At 38.1% G+C, this 22,457-nt stretch overlaps 1 protein-coding gene across 2 annotated transcripts in view; it reads right to left on the reverse strand.

Annotated features, from left to right (window-relative positions):
* The window catches only part of RASGEF1B (RasGEF domain family member 1B), a 562,507-nt gene that overhangs the window by 534,457 nt on the left and 5,593 nt on the right, over window positions 1-22,457 (reverse strand). For both annotated transcript variants that reach the window (XM_087434485.1, XM_087434484.1), the window contains 2 exons: window positions 12,341-12,404; window positions 328-477 (listed from right to left, as the gene is read on the reverse strand). The gene's annotated coding sequence lies outside the window, so the exon portion shown is untranslated. The remainder of the gene's footprint in view (window positions 1-327; window positions 478-12,340; window positions 12,405-22,457) is intronic.

Genomic DNA, 22,457 nt, shown 5'->3' on the forward strand with positions numbered 1-22,457 from the left:
CTTAAACCTCTAGCTTTCAGAAGTAAATTTATATGATTCCATTATTGTTAGGACAGTCATTTTAAAGTCATATTATTCCACACATAAAGTATCTTGAGCCAACTCCTACAGGAAACAATGAAGGCCTGGAAATTTATAATTATATTTGACCTGAACATGAAACTGTAACCAAGAAACCAGGAAATTTTCAATAACAGCCTGGACTGAGCTGAATACTTTCCAAACCATAAATCATAGGTTTGTTGGACACCCGTACAGGTTAAATGATGCAAGCAATTTTAGTGCAGGCTGGTGGGATGCTTACCGAAATGAAATGTGAACTCATACCTACAAGGAGATGTTCAGCCTGATCCATGATGATTTCACCATAAGTCACTCATTAGTGTTAATGGAGCGTGGCTCTCAAATTCCAGACGACACCTCAGAATTTTACTGCCTGTAGAAAAGGTAGACCAAGGCAGCAGCACCAGCTGTGATCTGGGAAAATTAAAGGTAAAGCAAGTGTTTTCACCTATTAGAGTTGGAGGGAACCAAAGGCTCAGTCTCTACTTTTACTAAACCGTCAACACAGAATATTTTATAGAGAAACCCATCTGGCCTTCATCATCAAAAACTATCTTCTACCATGGCTGTTCCCACCATATGTAACTGAAGCGCCTGAGCAGATGTGGAGGCAGCAATTCTGTCTTACACTTTGAGCTCTCTCAAAATTTGGCTTGGTGTTTTTGGCCATAATAGGTGCTCAGCAAATTCTTGATGAGAATGAAAAAGGACTAGGAGGAATAAAAGGATATAAAATATGCTCAATTATAATTTTGAATAGGGAGAATAATTATAGGTAAGAAACAGGCCCCAAGTGAAGGAATAACTCTAACCAGTTTTCCTCTTGTGATTTCAGGTAAGAATGCCCAACATCTCTAATCAAATCCAGATCTAAGTTTAGAAAGTTCCCTTTTGTCATTCAACATTGGCCGTTCCTCCATTTAGATGGAGTATTTTTTGGACTTCTTGTCTCTCATTCAACTGAGGTTCGTGTAATACATTTAACCTTAATGGTGTTTACTCTACACTTGCTCAGATGACAGCAAGACATGACAACTGGGTTTTTATTTAAGTGTTCTCTTGGATGGCGTCCTAGTGAGATAAGATAGAGCAAAAGAAATAATGTCTGCAGGCACACATTACTAGTGAGGGGTGAAGTTAATTGGTGTGTGGGCAACAGTACTCAATTCTCACTTGCAGAACCACTTAGTGTCATTAATAAATTCTAATCCCCCATAGTGCTTTGTAACACTTCCTGTATTACAGAAGTTCATAACTTCCTGTCAGAGTCAACAATTATTCTTGAGGAATGTTGATTTTCCTAAAATAGGTAAGTCAAAAATATTAACTTACATGAGGACTTTTCCACCCACAGGCATCATTCTCCTGTTCCAAAAACAGTAACGTGCCAAGCACGATGGTAAATATTTTATGCACATTACCTGCTCAAAGCAACCTTGAAAGGTAGAAATTATTTTCCACATTTCACAGATTAGGAAGCTCAGGGAGGTTAAATAATCTGTCAAAGGTCAAACAGCTATCCAGTGGCAGAGTGAGGAACTAAAACCAGCTCTTATATTCTAAAGCCCATACTCTTACCAGGTACACAACTCATGGCCTGAAACATCACCCCATACTCATGGAGCCAGGCCTGAATGCTTTCTCTCATTTCATTTGGAACCACTAACCAAGTTTCTCCTATTCTTGGAGTGGGGAGTGGGGTTGGGAATTAAATTGACAGGTGGAAATCTGATTTCCCTCAAAACTCTCCCACGTCTTCGATTTAACACTTTGTGAAGGCATTGTTTTTTATTATTATTGTTATTGATATTTCACTAAATCACAAGGCAGCACTATATTTTCAAAGTTGGACTAAATTAAACAGATGAAGCTGAACTCTCCATTGAATCAAACTGACTCAGAAAGGACCTGAGGAGTTGACAAGTGTTCCAAAGAAATAAATGAAATATCAACTTATAAAACAAAATGACCCCTAATATATAAAGCAATTATTAACAGACATAAAAAGAGAAATAGACAGTAACACAATAATAGTAGGGGACTTTAACACTCCACTTACACGAATGGATAGATCATCCAAACAGAAGATCAGTAAGGAAACATTGGCCTTAAGTGACACACTAGAACAGATGGACTTAGTAGATATATACAGAACATTCCATCCAAAAACTGAAGAATACACATTCTTTTCAAATGCATATGGAACGTTCTCCAGGATTGATCACATATTAGGCCACAAAACAAGTCTCCATAAATTTAAGAAGATTGAAATAATACCAAGCATCTTTTCTGACCACAACGGTATGAAACTAGAAATCAACTATAGGGGCCAGCCCCGTGGCTTAGCGGTTAAGTGCGCGCGCTCCGCTGCTGGCGGGCCAGGGTTTGGATCTCGGACGCGCACCAACGCACTGCTTCTCCGGCCATGCTAAGGCCACATCCCACGTACAGCAACCAGAGGGATGTGCAGCTATGGCATGCAGCTATCTGCTGGGGCTTTGGGGGAGAAAAATAAATAAATAAATAAAAAAGAAATCAACTATAGGAAGAAAATCAGAAAAGCCACAAATATGTGGAGATTAAACAAAACACTACTGAACAACGATTGGGTCAACGAAGAAATCAAAGGAGAAATCAAAAAATACCTGGAGACAAATGAAAATGAAAATACGACATGCCAGAATTTATGGGATACAGCAAAAGCAGTTCTAAGAGGGAAGTTTATAGCAATACAGGCCTATCTCAACAAACAAGAAAAATCTCAAATAAACAATCTAACAATGCACCTGAAGGAAGTGGAAAAAGAAGAACAAACAAACCCCAAAATCAGTAGAAGAAGGGAAATAATAAAAATCCGAGCAGAAATAAATGAAATAGAGACTAAAAAAACAATAGAAAAAATTAATAAAACCAGGAGCTGGTTCTTTGAAAAGATAAACAAAATTGACAAACCTTTAGCTAGACTCACCAAGAAAAAAAGAGAGAAGGCTCAAAGAAGTAAAATCAGAAATGAAAGAGGAGAAATTACAATGGACACCTCAGAAATACAGAAGATTATAAGAGAATACTATGAAAAGCTATATGCCAACAAATTGGACAATCTGGAAGAAATGGATAAATTCTTAGAATCATACAATCTTCCAAAACTGGATGAAGAAGAAATAGAGAATTTGAATAGACCAATCACCAGTAAGGAGATCGAAACAGTAATCAAAAACCTCCCCAAAAATAAAAGTCCAGGACCAGACAGCTTCCCTGGTGAATTCTACCACACATTCAAAGAAGACTTAATACCTATCCTTCTCAAACTCTTCCAAAAAATTGAGGAAGGGGAGAAGCTCCCTAACTCATTCTACGAAGCTGACATTACCCTGATACCAAAACCAGACAAGGACAACACAAAAAAAGAAAATTACAGGCCAATATCACTGATGAACATTGATGCAAAAATCCTCAACAAAATGCTAGCAAATCACATACAACAATACATTAAAAAGATTATACACCATGATCAGGTGGGATTTATTCCAGGTATGCAGGGATGGTTCAACATTCGCAAATCAATCAACATGATATACCACATTAGTAAAATGAAGAATAAAAATCACATGATCACCTCAATAGATGCAGAGAAAGCATTTGACAAGATACAGCATTCATTTATGATAAAAACTCTGAATAAAATGGGTATAGAAGGAAAGTAACTCAACATAATAAAGGCCATATATGACAAACCCACAGCTAATATCATCCCCAATGGTGAAAAACTGAAAGCTACCCCTCTAAGAACAGGAACCAGACAAGGATGCCCACTCTCACCACTCCTGTTTAACATAGTATTGGAAGTCCTAGCCAGAGCAATCAGGCAAGAAAAAGAAATAAAAGGGATCCAAAGTGGAAAGGAAGAAGTGAAACTGTCACTATTTGCAGATGACATGATTTTATATATAGAAAACCCTAAAGAATCCACCAAAAATCTTTGAGAAGTAATAAACAAATACAGTAAAGTTGCAGGATACAAAATCAACATACAAAAATCAGTTGCATTTCTATACACTAACAACAAAGTAGCAGGAAGATAAATTACTACAATCCCATTTACAATTGCAACAAAAAGAATAAAATACCTAGGAATAAACTTAACCAAAGAGGTGAAAGAGCTGTACACTGAAAACTATAAAATATTGCTGAAAGAAACTGAAGAAGACAGAAAGAAATGGAAAGATACTCCATGCACTTGGATTGGAAGAATTAACATAGTTAAGATGCCCATTCTTCCTAAAGCAATCTATAGATTCAGTGCAATCCCTATCAAAGTTCCAACAACATTTTTCATAGACATAGAACAGAGAATCCTAAAATTTGTATGGAACAACAAAAGACCCCGAATAGCTAAAGGAATCCTGAGAAAAAAGAACAAAGCTGGAGGTATCACACTCCCTGATTTCAAAATATACTACAAAGCTATAGTAACCCAAACAGCATGGTACTGGCACAAAAACAGACACACAGATCAATGGAATAGAATTGAAAGCCCAGAAATAAATCCACACATCTCTGGACAGCTAATCTTCGACAAAGGGGCCAAAAGCATACAATGGAGAAAGGAAAGTCTCTCAACAAATGGTGTTGGGAAAACTGGACAGCCACATGCAAAAAAATGAAAGTAGACCATTATCTTTCACCATACACAAAAATTCACTCCAAATGGATTAAAGACTTGAATGTAAGACCTGAAACTGTGAAACTTCTAGAAGAAAACATAGGCAGTACGCTCTTTGACATCAGTCTTAGCAACATATTTTCAAGCACCGTGTCTGACCCGGCAAGAGAAAAAATAAACAAATGGGACTACGTCAAACTAAAAAGTTCTGCATGGCAAAGGAAACCATCAACAAAACGAAAAGACAACCTAACAATTGGGAGAAGATATTTGCAAACCATACAGCTGATAAGGGGTAAATCTCCAAAATATATAAAGAACTCATGCATCTCAACAACAAAAAAACTAACAACCCAATTAAAAAATGAGCAAAAGAACTGAACAGACATTTCTCCAAAGAAGATATACAGATGGCCAACAGGCACATGAAAAGATGTTCAAAATCATTAACTATCAGGGAAATGCAAATCAAAACTACAATGAGATATCACCTCACGCCCATCAGAATGGCTATAATTAATAAGACAGGAAACAACAAGAGTTGGAGAGGATGTGGAGAGAAGGGAACTCTCATACACTGCTGGTGAGAGTGCAAACTGGTGCAGCCACTATGGAAAACAGTATGGAGATTCCTCAAAAAATTAAGCATAGAACTACCATACGATCCAGCTATTCCACTGCTGGGTAGCTATCCAAAGAACGTGACAACACCAATGGGTAAAGATACACGCACCCCTGTGTTCATTGCAGCGTTATTCACAATAGCCAAGACTTGGAAGCAACCTCAGTGCCCATCAAGGGATGAAGGGATAAAGAAGATGTGGTATATATACACAATGGAGTACTACTCAGCCATAAGAAACGATGAAATCCAGCCATTTGTGACAACATGGATGGACCTTGAGGGTATTATGCAAAGTGAAATAAGTCAGAGGGAGAAGGTCAAATACCATATGATCTCACTCATTAAGTAGTAGATAATAACAACAACAAACAGTCACATAGAAACAGAGATTGGATTGGTGGTTACCAGAGGGGAAGGGGGGAGGGAGGAGGGCGAAGGGGATAATTAGGCACATGTGTGTTTTGATGGATTGTAATTAGTATTTGGGTGGTGAACATGAGAATATGATGTAATCCATGCAGAAATGGAAGTATAATGATGTACACCTGAGATTTACACAATGTTATAAACCAATGTTACCACAATAAACCAACAAACAAACAAAACAAATAAAATGAGCCAAAGGATAGCTCCATCTAAATGTGAATGGATTGTTTGAAAGGAAGTTGAGACTTGCCTTTGAAAGAAAAATCCTATTTATGGAAGAAATTTCAACTCATGAAAGCATTTAGCACTTGCTATTATCGTAGTTTTCGAAATATTCTATACGCTAAATTTGAAATTTAGAAATATAGAAAAAATGTAAACAAATAAAAACCTCACGATCTCAGCGTCCAAAGACAACTCCTATTAGCATTTTGCATAATTTCCTTCTTCTTTTCTATCTTCTATGCAGTTTTTACTTAGTCAATTTCATACCACAAACACAGCTTTTAATTCGTGAGGAGAGTTGGGGAAGCATAGGGGACTCAATTTTAACCCTAGCATATTAAATAATAAACATTGGTGAGGATTTCTTATGAAAGGTTGACTTTCAGAACACATATCAGTTTAAATTCATTGATTTAAAGGAGTTGACCCAAAAGAACCTAAATTTATTCAAATATTACTCTTACAGAATTCCTTCAGGTTTCCTGAGGTGCATAACTTCATAAATTTCCCTAATGACAGGAAAACCCCAGTGAGGCTTACAGAATTCCGCAAAGTCAGGAGTAAGCAAAAAGGAAATTAAAAATTGTGAGGAAAAGGACATTAAACAGCCTTTGTTCACTTGTTTTAATTAGTATAGCTGAATTTTAATTATCACATTTCTTCACCAGACACTAGTAAATGTGCTGAAACCATCTTGTAAAATTAACACTACAAGGCCTTGTTTAATTTTATTCTATTCTGCATTTGCAAAATAAAAAGTGATTTCAGCAAGAAGGTAGGGCATTTGGAGCAGGCAAGTAGAAGAGTTTTGCATCATTTAAGTCATTCATTTGACTGTAATCTCCATGAAGGTAAGGATGTATCTACCTCATTTATTGAGATAGACATGGCATCTAGAATAGGTAGTGAGTGAATAAATGTAAAAATGGATGAACGATTGTATCTCTTGTGTCCTCAAAAGGGCTATAAAATTTGCAAAGGCAGAGATTATAAACTTTTATTTCTTCTTCATACACAAAACATCAGTAGAAGGTTGAGTAATCAGGAATCAGTCAACATAGATATTCCTTAGCAAACACGTTTTCTGGGGAGGAACAGCTTTCACTATCCCGCAGTGCAAAGGACAGAAGTCTAGACTCTAAATCCACAACACAACCAGTTAAATTAGTGTAATCCCAGGAGGCACAGAACTCTGCTGCTTTTCCCCTCACTCCCACAGGAAAAAGTAAAAATAAAATTAAAATGGCAGAATTGTCCATTGACTCAGAGAAATGTCTCATTATTCTCTACGGTAACATATTGAGGTTAACACCCGGGACTGTAAATGCAATTGGAATCAAGGCCTATACTCCCTAATCCATCCAAGCGTTTCCACTTGCCTCTTCTTACGTACATTTGAGTAGGTTTCTCTTTATTAGAGGGATTATTTTATTTAAAGATATGAAAGTTTTGGGAGATGAGGTAGAAAGCTGCCTTATCTAGGAAGGTCTCCTGATTCCAGCACTGTACCATCTGATTCCTGATTCACTTCATTTCAGCTCTCATAGACCACCATCAGACTAGATCCCGGATTATGCTACCAGCCTGACTCCTTGATTTTATCATCATTTGATTCTTAATACGTTCACTAAATTTGACCCATTGCTTGACTAAGTTTGCCTCTGGGTTTGCTTTGACAGGCACATTAGTTTCAGATCCCATCCTCACTCTGATCCCTAACATCTCCCTAACATACCACATTCCAGCTATAGTTGTCCCTTCCGGCCCATTTACCTACAACCATCTGCCTCCCACAACCGCCTCTCATTCACAGCCACAACCACAAACCGGAGGTTCTGCACAGAAGTCAATTTACATTCCTGAAAATGAAAGGCTTTGAATTATTATGAAAGCAAAACACACACACACACACATACACTTTAACAAAATTTATACAAGGCAGAAAAGCACAAAATAGGAGGTAAAGCTTCCTTATAATCAGACGCCCAAGAAGCAATCACTAGTATCTTCTTATTGTGCATTCTTATGAGTTCCTTCCTAACTCAACACCTTAGTTTAGGCAGAAGAATTTTGTTTCATCTTTGTTATCCATCAATTTGGATTAAGAGTCACAAGAAAAAGAGATCATAGTCTTATGAGCACATGATATAGACAATAAATAGCTTTTGGCACTAATTATAGCGTAAATCAATTGCCAAGAACAAAAGTATGAGGGATCTGTCACAGTTCCACACCTGTTTGTTTCCCTGGTTGAATGCTTTTCCTTCAATAACATTTTCATTTAGAATGTTTATAGGTGACATACGAAGAACATAAAGAGAGACATAAGAATGGTTTGATGTCATGGTTCAAACCCAGTTTTGCTTTGCTCCAATCAATTTCTCCAACCTACTGAGCTTCCCTTCTAACAATGTATATTTGATTCTTCCTATAACCTACTTGAATTATAGGCCTTGGTTTTTGTAAGAGAAGTGCAATATGAATTTTGAGCCTTACATAACTACGGCTACATCTGAAGTCAGATTAGTCTCTACAGTACAAACAAACAGATTTAAGAGAATCTCTCTATCCAAGTACTTGCATTTCACAAACAAAGTTGAATTTGACATCTATGTATGAATACACAGAAGTCTTGCAGAAGTCAGATATAACCAATAGAATCATTTCACCTCTGTATATGCACCTCTAATCAGACTTAAAACCTTGTTAGATTAATAATTAACTCTAAAAACAGAAGGGGAAACAGAAACATTATTAATAGTTATGGGTATTAGTCTTTCTTGCTGGGAACCAAAGAACAGCAGTCTTTCGTGTATGTTTCTAGATGTCTAGGGATGTATGTGGGGATGTGTTACATATATTTATATGTACTATATGCAACATTCAAGGAGACTAGATAACTCCCTTCCATCTGATGTATATTAGAAGGTTTGGAGTGTAATCAACTCACCACCCTCCTTCAGGAAATCACTACAGGATGTAAAAAATAAAAGCACAAAGCTGTACAATTTTGCCTTTTTCTTTCAGGAACTAAATATACATTATCCTTCTGCCATATGTTCAGGTAGCTTTCAATGGTACCTCATGCAGCTGTGTCATTGAGTTCTCCAACCTTAATGAATAAACTAATTACAGTCTGAAATGAACTCTTGCAGACTAGCTATCTCCCGCCATAGATCAAGAAGAGAACTTTATTCCCACAACTATCTGCTAATTTGCATTAGCCATAAAAATTGTGCCAGAGCATCCTTCCCTACTCCAGCTGGGCAGCCAGAGCTGTGTGAATAGGACACTATGCGATTGGTATTAATTCTTCACAGTTCAAGTTTGTAGCAGTAAATTTGTCACTGCCACAACGATTCTCAAGTACAAATGCAACTAGGAAACTATTGATTTTCTCGAATTGGTTGGCAGCATTGCTATAATTGTTAGTTTCACTGCATTAAATTTTACAATTGAGCACTATTATTCATTTGAGTCTTGGAGTTCTGTTTGTTTACAAAACACTTCCAAAGAGAGGTCAAAATAAAGATTTGACTACTTAGAGCATTTAAAGTAGTAAGAGTCACTTTATCAAATACAAATATAGCTGAATTGATGGCAAAAGTTATCAAGAAAACAAGTGAGGGGGAGAGAGATACTAGATGTAAAATTAGCCTTCACTCTCTGAATTCAACATCTATCCTCTGCTCCCGAGATCCAGATAGGGAGCCTGCTGCATCTGTTAATTATAACACTGGGTTAGATTCCAACTACATGGTTCTCACATGACTATAACCTTATGGTGGCTTTGTTGCCAAATTAATTCTTTCTCATCAGCAGCCAGTCACAAAATTTTAAGAGACTGACAGTAGAGTGCCCTGGGCTCTTTGGCTTCATTCTCCTTCAACATGCTTGCAAATTTTCCCATTAGTGCTGTAAAACTCCAGAGTCAAAGCTGGGAAAACCTATCACAAAAGTGAGAGTTAGGAGACCTGGATTATAGTCCTTGTTTTGAGCATACTAGTCCTGGGACCCAGACTCAAACAGCTTCTACTTCCTTTTCCACCAGGTGGGGTGTAATGAAGCTCCATTGAGAACATGTATAGGAGTGGACCCTGTATGCCTTTGAGGCTACCTGAGTTTAAGACGCTGGTGAGATCATTTTACTTGACTCTTCTACCTAGGTCAGACCTCCCATTGCTTAACCTATTCATAACACGTTCAGATGCTCTTATCTAGAACATTCAAAAATTATCATTACCATCATCAAAATGTGACATTTAGAATATATTTTAGATTTCCTTTCTAGAGCTAAAGCATCTTCCCCTGCAATATGTCCTATACCTCACAGAAGCACAAGGTTATAAGGTAACTCAGGAGATCACAAAGTCCCTGCAGCAAATGAGATTGAATTTAAGCCATCTTGACTAAAAAATGGCCCTCGAATTTTTCCTTAAAAGAATCATATTAAAGTTGGAAAATAGCACTAGACAGATTATCCTAATAATAGTATAATATTGAAAAGTAGGATTACTACTGTAATAACTTCCATGTATATAGGGTAGGATAGTTTGTAAAATGTTTCACATATATTTGTTTCCTACTCAATGCCTACATTATATAATCCATCTGCATTCTAATATCATTAGATGAAATGAATGGGTGTTTAGTTTCATATCTTCCCCTTATTGCAGGGGAAGATACTTTAGCTGTCCAAAGGACATCTAAAATAGATTCTAAACGTCATTTTTTTTTTTTTTAAGATTTTATTTATTTTATTTTTTCCCTCCAAAGCCCCAGTAGATAGTTGTATGTCATAGCTGCACATCCTTCTAGTTGCTGTATGTGGGACTCGGCCTCAGGATGGACGGAGAAGTGGTGCCTCGATGCGCACCCGGGATCCGAACCCGGGCCACCAGCATTGCAGCGCGCGCACTTAACCACCAAGCCACAGGGCCGGCCCTAAACGTCATATTTTGATGATGATAATTTTTGAATGTTCTGGATGAGGATCTGAATGCATTGTGAATAGAATAAGCAACAGGAGGTCTGACCTAGGTAGAGGGGTCAAGTTTATTTTATTGATAACATAAATCCAGATCTTTTCCTTCCATACTCATGTAATTTGTTTTCCTTCCCACATTTGTACCACCTTGAGATATACAATCCTAAACTACCTTCCATTTGTTTTTCAATTTTTCTCTAATTTTATTTCACATCTAACAAAAGAAAATTTACAAGTGAATGTAGTATGACTGAGACTCAGATGGAAGTGGATTAAGCATTTGGTTAATTTGTCCAGTACCAGCTAGGCCACATCCTCTTGCAGACCCAAGGAACCCTCAAGGACTTACACACAGGCATAGAGCTGTTCTCCTCTCCAATACAACATGTAAAAGCCAGCATAGGTCCTCTGATGATTTAGGACAATCTACTCTCTCTTTCCAAAAGAAAAAAAAAAAACAATTTCAATATTCCTGCGTGAAACATAAGTGACCTAGGGAAGCACCCTCTCTATCAGGAAGTTTGCAGTTTCCTCCTTTAGGTCTGCCAAGTTAGCATCTCTTACCATGTCCTAAATCTAGTTCTGAAAAGAGGGTCCATAGTTGTATCAGTCAGGGTCCCAGCAGGAAATAGATGGCACACGCATACTGGGCCATTAGGAGACTGTTTACAAGGGTGTGGGCAGGGCTTAAGGTTTAGGGAAACCAGTAAGAGACAGAACCATACAATGGAGCTGGTAAATTGAGGGGAGTGGGTTGAGGGGGAGAGATTACCACCCAGGGCCTGCAAAGGCAAGGATAAGGCATGGGTTATCAGAACCCAGGAGAGGAGCTCTATGGAAAGGTCCATGCCTGACTCTGGAGCTGTGGCCTTCTAGAGAGGGAAACAGCCAACCTGTGGTGACCCAGCTGGGAGGAAGCCAGGGCTCCACTCTCCTCCCTCTCTTAGAAGTCCTGTCAGTTCCCTCCATTTGTCAAACCCAACGAGAAGCCAGAAGGCAAGGGATCTCCTTAAGGTAGTACCTACAGGCCAGCTTCCTGGGCCTGCAGAACAAAGAGAGGAGAATCTGGAGGGGCAAACAGGCAGAGATCTAGCAAAGTAAGTTAGCCAAGAGAATTCCATCAACAGTGGGTAGCAAGTTTTCTCCAATGTCACTGAGAAATAGTCAAATTCCTTTATACCTTGAAGTATTCCACATTGATATTAGACCATAATATTTCTCCTGTAAATTATTTTCTAATTTTATGCACAATAATTAAGAATTTTAGAAGCTGGAACATCATGTAAATAAAATGTATTCTTACACAATATGAGCTTGAAGGCAACTCAGAGCATTTGAATTAAGTCCTTACCTGTAGCAAACTTCACATCAGAGAAGAGGTGGTCAATAGTGCTTTCAAAAATGGTGCATTAAAGCTGAAATTAAAAGAATAAAAAATAAATTAAAATGGTCCAGTTGTCCAGTCCAATGGCATCATCTCTGCCTGTACACTATTTGACATCGTTGAGGAACCCATTGTCCTCCTAACACTATCTCATGCGTTGGTTTTCATATTGTTCTTTCCTGCTTCTCCTTCTCACTCTCTGACTGCCCTTTTTTATTCTCTTTTTCTGACTTCTAAAAGTCAGTGTTTCCCAAGACTTGATCATTGCCCTCCTCTCTCCTAGTTCTGCATACTTTCCTGAGCAAACTCACCCACTCACATGACTCACCTACATCTCTAAGCCACAGCTGTCCTTTCCAAATGAATGACCCACAGTCTTTTTCCTCTCCAATCTATCTGCCTCGCTGCTACTCTGATCATATCACTTCTTTGTTTAAAAACCTTCAGTGGCTCCCAATTGTCTAGGATAAGATTGCTGAGTATAGCATTGAAGTCCTTGAAGTCATAACCATATCCCACTCTCCAATTCTCATCACCCACTACTAGGCAGAGCACATGTACCTTACATTTAAAAAGAAAAAGATCCCACCATGTACTGTCACACATCTTTGCCTTTTCTCGTGTTGTTGCCTTCATACCTATAGTTTCTTTCCCCAGTGAACTCTTATTCATCCTCCAAGGACCAACTCAAATGTTCCCCACTCTGTGATGCTTTCTCCAAACTTCCTAGGGAGAGTTAACAGGTCATAGTCCAACAAAGTTATTATTATACTGTAATAGAATTAGCTTTTTACATATCCATCTCATCTACTCGGTTGTGAGCTCTTTTAGGGCCAAAACCATGTCTCATTAATCTTTGACACAATGTTGAACATAAAGCAAATTACAAGTACATATGTGCTAACTTACATATTCTAACAATCATAGACAGTAAGTCCTACCTCTAGAAAGAAGAACATTCCTGAACAACAGAACTTTGAGTAGATATAGAAAGGAATTGATCTAAGACGTGCAGAGTCAACATTCATCAGTTAAGCCTGGTTTTCAGGCAGAATTAGCATAAAGGTTAAGAACATGGGCTCTGAAGCAAGACAGTTGAGGCTTAGGTCTGCCAGATAAAATACAGGGAATTTATTTAAATTTGAATTTCAGATAAACAATGAATAATTTTTTAGTGTAAGTATGTCCTAAATATCGCAAAAAGAAGACAAGTACTGCATGAATGCAAGAGTGTCATGTGTGTGTGTGTCTGTGTGCGTCTATGTGTGTGTGTTTCCCCCTGAATCTGGTGATTCTACCAAGGTCCAAATCTTGGTTCTGCGGCTTCCTGGCTGAGTGACCTCAGGCAAGTTATTTAACCTCTCTGTCCTTTGGTTTCTCGTTTTTAAAGTTAGGATAATAAAAATGTACCTCATAGGATAGTTGTGAAGATTAAATGAGTTCATACACACATAAAGCACTTAGAACACTGACTGTCTTATACTAAGTTCTCAATATTAACTTGTCTTAATGCTCATCTCATTAAGATAGGTTTTATGTGCATCTTAATGCTCATCAATGATACTGAATGTTAGAAATGTCTTCCTTTTTCATTATTAACAAAAAAAAATACATCCACATGTACAGACCATACAGGTATCTCTTCTACTGCTTATTAAGTTTACCGCCAAAATGGTTCAAATCTTAAAAAAAATTAAAAAGTAACTATGTGAGGTGATGGATGTATTAATTAACTTGATGGGGTAACCATTTCACAAAGTATATGCATATTAAATCATTACATTTTACACCATTAAAAAATCATGTTGTACAACTTAAATATAGACAATTTTTTTCAATCATACCTCAATAAAGCTGAAAAAATAAAGTTAGTTATAAATAAATGTATTTTGAATGAATTAATGAAAAAAATGGTTTAAATCTAACTGAAGTAGTAAGAGATACCCTAAAGATCTTCATTTAAACAGAAATATGCTGGCTGAGAACAAAGATTACTAATAACACAAGCCAAGCAGTTCTGCCTTTAGTAATCTTATATGTTTGTAGCACAATTCATGTTTTCAAGTCTCTGAAATGAGTCAAAAACTAACCAGTGAGAAATTCAACCCTGTACAATATTGTTTAAAATTTTAGTGATTAAAAAGAAAGAACAAATGATAGAAAGACCATGTTCTAATGTTAGGGAATGAGAATCTCATTTTCAGTCATGAAAAAGAAAAAGAATTTTAAAAATTAATCATCTTCACCCATCTGTAAATTTGTCAGCTCCGTGATAGCCATACATCAGGGGTATTATGCTGGACTTCAAACCCACCCTGATGGTGATTACTAAAAATCATATCGCAGGTTCATTAGCCAAGAGTGATATTGTACAGATCATTAGAGGATGTGTATATTTCTACACCATCCCTATTGTTTTGTCATTGCTTATCCCATCAAACAGAGTCCAAGTTCCCTTAACTAAAAGCACAGCCAAGTGAAGAGAGAAATATGTCAGGTAAGAGATATCTCCACAAGCTCATATGAATATGCTGTAGTGGGAAATACTGTCTCGTGTATTACTATTAAAAACATGAGCACGTACATACACACACACACACACACACACACACACAGGCACGTCTCAAAGCAATAAAGGGCCTGCAGAGAAGGAAGGTAAAATATGCTTGCTGAGCAATCATTACTGAACAGGGGGGAAGCCTGAAATCAACAAAGGACCAGTCATGGGAAATTTATAAGTTCATATCGGTCACACCTACAAATTACTACAGTGAGACCCCTGACCAAATCCAGAATACCATTTAAATGGATTTGGTGAGATATTTATACATCCCTTGGAGTCACTGAAATGCTCTGAATCTAAACTGGTCAGTTATCCCAATTAAGTGCAGTGGAAGTAATATCCATCACAGTGCAGATGAAGCGAATTTAACCGCACCATTTGAGAACAGGGTTTTCTTGGAATCTCTGATGCATTTATTCACACAGCTTGTGACTGAGGATGTAAATTTATTGTTTGTATTTAATGGCCAATCAAGACTTTTTTTTCTCATTGCTTAAAAATAACAAGACTCTCAAATGCCTTAGAAAACCCCAAACACAAAACATTCCACTGGTACCTTCTGGGAGTTTAGCAAAGCATGTATTTCGAGCTGTTCGCCAAAATAATCCCATTTGAGTGACAATTTACACACATGTCACATCTTTTCATCTCCCTTGTTTTCATGGAAAAGGTCAAAGCCATCAAGCCAACATGCTTAGCCAGAGTCAGGGAGAGTCATCATTTCATAACCGTGAAGTGGAACTCACACAGCAAATGAGGCTAATCATTCAGCAAGTACAAGGAAAAGAGATTATGAGATCATAATTTTCTCACCAATTGAGAATCACTGTGCATAAAAATAGAAATTAATAGGAAAAAACTCAGAATACTTACCAAGAAAATAAGAGCACTAAAATAAAATGGTCTCTCATCTGGGAAATGAGTTTCCATTTCAAGCAAAACAGAAAGCTCTCAGATACACAAAAGATAAGACAGCAAGAAAGCAAACCATCCTGAAAACAATTTAACTCTGTTGCTTTATTCTCAAAATATGATTCATGACACAGAATGCCCTGAATGGCCTTGCAGATGCCAATCATCTAGAATCAGTAGCACTCTTTTTGCTGGCAAGTGGGAAATAATTCTGCTTTCATTTATTTGGCTACAAATATAGATGATCTATTCCTAATCATCTTAGTAATAGCACTGTAAAGACTGATGAAGTTGACTAATGGGAGTGCACTGATGTCACTTGCCTTTTAAAACCTTATAAAAATCCTGCTTAACTTTTTCCAGAGGAGCATCTCCCAACAAAAAAGATTCTTTAATGTAGGAAGAAAAGATTCTTTCTTAGCTTTTATGCATTCAGGAGAGCTTAGACAGAATTAATTTTTCTATGAAAGTAATACATAAAAAATCTTAGGAAAATTCTATTTAATCCCAAAATGGTATTCTAAGGAGGATGGATTCTGTTAAAGAAAAGACTGAGTGGCCCTTTTGCTCAGCCAAGCACCTCGCTTGGTGTTGGATATGCAAAGGTTGTCCTGGGGGGTGAGTTTGGGAGTGAGGGCTCGAGACAGTTGATGTTTTCCGAACAAAAGAGTAAGAAGAATGTGGAGTTCCTGAGAGCAAGCCTGGAGAAATGGCTGAGACAAAGGAGACAGGGAGCCAGCAAGATGGAGAGAGGCCAGGCTATGATATGAAGCCGTTTGACCAGCGAGGCATACCCTCGTGATGGTGTGGCCAAAAATACCTTTAAGGACAAGAATGTTTAATATACGACTGTAAGTTATATTCTATGATGTGTGATGTGGCAATGTGACTCCTGCTCTTTGATTCCACAATCCTCTATAAAGATTCTGACTAATGAAACAACTCCTTATTGCTGGAGGGATCAAGAAGGGGCCTGCCATATGGAACAGAGACAAAGGACCATTATAAGATGCAGAGCAGAAAGAAGAGATTCCCCTAGAAGCAACCCTGGGAAGGTAAGTCCCCCATGATTTGCAAAAATCTTAGAAAGGGCATTGGACATTCCAGGGGATGTAGAAAAGGATTTGAGCTATCTTATCAAAATCTCCAGGGGCAGAGTAACCAGCTGACATATAGGTACAGACATTTAAACTATTCTTGCAGCTTCACCTTCCCGCTGAATATCCATTCTGTGTTTTAATTCTGGCAGGAATTCTCTCTTTGCGTAGTCCCCAGCTCCCTACCTTAAAACTTAATTAACCTGAATACCCTGAGCCATAATCTACTCACTAGTTGTTAGCTGTACACTTTTAAAACACGATTGTCATCCAGACCACTAATTTCACACACAGGCGAGCCCCAGGTGAGCCCACACACTAAATTCCAAAGGTACACTTCGAAGCCGATTGGTTGGAACCAGGAGTACGTTTTTCCCATAGAAGTAATGTTATAAATCAAATGTTCTCAAACTTTAATACACAAATGAATAGCATAGAAGGCTTGTTAAAAATAGATCCCCGAACTCTACCACCAGAGATTCTGACTCTGGGATGGAATCCAACAAGCAGCATTTTGATTCAACACCCAGGTGATTCTGATGCAACTACACTTTGGAAAATATCATTACTAGTAGTGATATGATTTTCTTGATACTCCCACAAAAGCTAAGTTAACTCATAATATAACTGAAATAGAAGTAATGATAATTTTCAGCTTTGAATATCCCCTCCCCCTAGTCTCAGATCCTTAGGCCAAAAGCCCAACAGCTCTGAGCATGGAGAAAGCTGGTGTGAGGCCTGAAGAACCCAGGAGGCAGCCCCTCTAGCAGGGGCTGAGTAAGTGGAGCGAGACAGCAGCAACTGTCATACATAAGGGTTGCCCATAATTCACGTTTTTTTCGTCCTGAACTTGTCACCCCATACAGAATTCTAATTAAGATCCTAGTGGCTTAAAAGAATTAAGATAGCTCCCTAACTTACTTCACTTAGAGTCAAGTAATAAAATTGAGAAAATCTAGCTCCATTAATTTCTGTATGATGATAATATTTCCATAAGAGCACAGCTTATGTGGGGTTTTTTCCTCCATAGAAATTAATTGAAAGTAATATTCAATTACAGAATTCAATTCAAATCCAGAATCCAAAACAAAGACTGAATTGAATGTTGTTTTCCTTGTGAATAGGAAAATATACCAAATGGCTTAATGATACAGAAGCGCTGTCCAGCATAGTGTCCAAAGTGATAAAGAAAAATAACATAAAGGACAAGAATTGTTCTAAGTGGCTGAAAGATTTCAGAGATCTTTTGCATGATGGCCTGCCAGAATCTTAGTCTAGCAAAGGTTGCTAAAAGACACTAGATGTGAACAGGCCATTTTCAACTTAAAAAAAATCCATCAAGCTTATAGCAGAGTAACTTCTAGACCCTGAATGACACAACATGACAATTTTATTGGCTGACCTTTCAAAAGAGAGAAGATCTAATTAGACACTCTGATGTGCAGGTTCTGAATTATGATGAGCAAGCAAGGGTCTCTAATCCCCCCACTGTTGCAGCTAAACATTTGGGAGTAATATTGCTAATTAAAATGCAGCATTCCAACCTGAAAGCAGAGCTCCCTGCTCTGGTTCATATTGGTCGAGCCTGCTGTTTCTGCTACCTCTCCCCAACACACTACCTACTGTTTTCCACCATAAAGATTCCCCTCATTACGATTTTCAATGTATTCCTATAACAGATGCAATGTGTTTACTTGGGTGCCTGGAGACTGAATCTCTTCAGGTGGGTAATCATTTGAATGAGGAAAGTCAAGAAATCACTGTAATCCCCACCTCACCTCCTGCACAAAATAAATTCCATGTAGATTAAAGATTTAAAGCCAAAAAATAAATCCGCAAAATACTAGGAGAGCAAATGAGCATGTTTGCTACAGTGTTTATAATAGCAAAAACCTAGCAAAAATTCTTTTAAACCTGAATATCCATCAGTAAGGAAATATGCAAACATAAATCATGGTTTATTCATGCAGTGGAATAATACGTGCCTACTAAAATACCTCTTTAAAAGGAGGAGGTGGAATTCTATATTCTGACATAGAAATGTCTATGACATTGATGAGTGGAAAAGGAAATTAGAGTAAAATATGTGTTAAACAAAAAAACAGAAACAAAAACAAAATACATGTGTGTGTGCATGCATAAAAGAAATCCTGGAGAAAAAACACACAAATCATTAACATTTGTTCTAAGGGCGAGAACACGTGACATCATCTCTTTACATACTTTACACTTTTTGGTATAGTTTGAGTTTTTCCTACAAGAAAAGACAATGGATTTACATCATTAAAAACATTTAAATTGGTAAATTCCACCCTGCCCAGAGCAAAAAGAAGGCGAGAAAAGATCATATAAGTGGTGCAATCATGGTTAAAAGTGGAGAGTAAACAGTTAAGAGCAGGACTCGAGCCAGACTGCCTGAGTTCCAATTCCAGCTCCGCCACTTTCTAACTGCACAAGGCACCTGACCCCCCTGTGCCTCAGTTTTACTTTTAAAAGATGGGTATAATAACAGCAAACACTTCCCATGGTTGTTGTAAGAATTACATGAGTTAATACATATAAAGTGCTTAAAAGAGTGCCAGACAGCATGTCTTCAATAAATGTTAATTTTATTATTATTATTCTTCCCTTAAAGGAGTGGATGCACCATATTTTTTCCCTAAGTTGGCTTCAGTGTTCATGCTTCTCATAGTATGAACATCTTATTGAATTCCACAGGATTACAGTATTTAAAGATCTATATTTCTGATACAACATGGCCCCTACATACAAGTCAATGACATTTAGCAGTCAGTCACAAAAGTAATGGTTTGTTTCAGTGCCAGTGGAAAATCCAGCTGTGTTAGATTTACTGAAACACAGCATTCAGTCTTCATTGTAGAGTTGGCCAGGGATACTTAGTCTTTGAGCAATCGAAGAGAATTTCAAGAGTGACTTTGTCTATTTTCAGTTTTTTTTTTACATGCTGGCTTTAGAATTTAGCCACAGGATAGAATACAATTACTTCTTAAAATTGAAGAAGTAATAAGCTCTTCAAGTTTGGCATAGCAAATGTACAATAATTGTAAAGACTACCAGACCTTTCACATCGCCTAAACTGACCTCTCCTTAACATTTCTTTTGTACATTTTTATGCTACAACAGTTTCTGATTCTTCTTCTATCTTGAATTATTTTGTACTTCAGCTTACTTAAGGAAGGAAGGGTGCCTGGGGAAAAGAACAACAACACAGTTATAATCTCCGAGGAAAGGCATCCCAGCGCTGGTGCTGGCAGCTCTGTGGCCTGGGAACCAGCACTCCTGATAACAGGGCCTCACTACCAGGCATTGGCATCCAGGCAGCCTGTGCAAAGGTATTGGCTGGCATCAGCAACAGAAGTACTAGCTTCAGCAGTGCCTTCAGTGGACATCAGCCGCATAGGAGCGACTCTCAAGACAAGCAGCAAAGGGGACATTGTCACAGTGGGCCAGAGCAGTTGCCACAAAATAAACAACGTGCTATCATACAGCATCAGAGTAAATGCTGCAAGATGAATGAAAGAGACCTAGCACTTGGAGCATAATCTGAAGTTCCCTGCAGATTCCTTGGAGGTATTGGAATGGGGCTTGAGTTCCTATGGGAATTTTGGATACATTAAAGGGTAGAATGTTAAATTTGGCAATGACCTTGGATCCAGGACTTGAATGAGTCCACAATATGCTCTATATGAAAACAGGGGAGAGGGGAATCCTAAAACTATTTCAGTGACTGCTGCAGCCAGTGGAAAAAATACCCATTTTGTGAGGGAATTATATGCCACAGAAGTGTTTGCAAATCTGGGGATTCTTGAATATCTCCAGAGAGGTTCTCAGAAACGTCAAGGGTCTCCTGTAGGCTCAGAGAAACTTGGCATTCAGGCCTTTGATCATCCAACAAATATTTATGCCAGGAATTGTAAACCTATACAGAAAAGATTCTGGAAGAAGCTCCCTTGGGGACACCAGGAAGAACCTGGAGAAGTAGGTACCCTGATTGAGAAAGATAGGACATTCAAAAGTACCCAATCACACTGCCTGGTCACCAGATCCAGACTGCCTACGAACATCAGTGGACTTGCTCCTCAATCTTAAGCCCCACCCACAATCTTCCTCCAGACTCTTAAAAGATGCATTTAGGGGCCAGCCATGTGGCTGGGTGGTTAAGTTTGCATGCTCCGCCCCAGCAACCTGGTGTTCACGGGTTTGGATCCCAGACATGGACCTATACACCGCTCATCAAGCCATGCTGTGGTGGCAACCCACATACAAAAGAGAGGAAGATTGGCACAGATGTTAGCTCAGTGACAATCTTCCTCAAGCAAAAAGAGGAGGACTGGCAACAGATGTTAGAGCAGGGCCAATCTTCCTTACCAAAAAAAAAAAAAAAGATGCATTTATTTTAATTTATCCATGTGGAAAAGCCCTTATGAGGATATAAGCAAACTCTGAGTTTTATTTTTTAGTATTATTTTGAGTTTTATTGAATTATTGAAGCAAGAGAGAACACCACACAAATTTTGAAACAGTGTCTCATTAAGGAAAGTGAGTGTCCATTTTTTATAGCTTGCAGGTTGGGCTTAGAGTTCTTAGTTAGGATATCAAAAGCAGGTGCATCCTTGGATTGGTTGATTTCCGAAGTTGAGGGTTAATGCAAGCAAGGAAAGGTTCTGAACAAGAAGCAAGGCATTCTGAGGTGGTCATTGTAGAACTGGTGAGATAGTTGTTCCATTTCTCACTCTTGAATAATAATAATAATAATAATAGTCTGTGCATTGTAGACAAGAACTAGAACAGTCACTACCATCAACTATTCTACACTTTATTTTTCATCTCCGATTTTAAGTATCCATAACACAGGTCTGGGACTCTTTATTTGTACATTGCCTGGAAAACTACCATGTGCAATTATATATTTATCAGGGCTTTTAAATTTAGTTTGCAATCAATGTAGTTAGGATCAGCCCTGCCAAAGTCTCTTTGACTGTTCATACGAAGACACCATCCATCTCTGGAGAATCTTGCAAAAGAGAAGGCAAGACCTTCTAAACTAAGTTACTTCTTTAGGACCCATCTAACTCTAGGGATCTGTAGTAAAACATGGTACAACATACAGCTGTGCTATATGTGCATAAAACGAAGACCCTCCCCTGCAAACTTACTAGAGAGGCTAATCGTGGGAACCAGGAATGGAGGCTCTGAATTCACTGTGACTCAGGGAAGCAGAGGAAAACAAGGTGAAGAAACAAGTGGCAATTGACACTGATATGGGGACCCAAGGGGCTTGTCCATAATCAGCATGGACTCTTCCTTCTACAACCCCCCAGGCAGAGTTCCCCTTCCCTGAACACATCTCAACTTACATGTTACTTCTTCAGGATGTTTTCTCCATTTGTTTTTTCCTTCCAGTTTTAGTGAAACTACTTCTTCCATATTAAAATATTTGGGGAGTGCTGGATATGGATTTGACCTTGGGACATCTAGACCATGGAATTTG

Source organism: Ceratotherium simum, chromosome 8 (assembly GCF_057802395.1).
Source record: "Ceratotherium simum simum isolate JZ-2026a chromosome 8, ASM5780239v1, whole genome shotgun sequence".
In the NCBI taxonomy this organism is placed as follows: domain Eukaryota; kingdom Metazoa; phylum Chordata; class Mammalia; order Perissodactyla; family Rhinocerotidae; genus Ceratotherium; species Ceratotherium simum.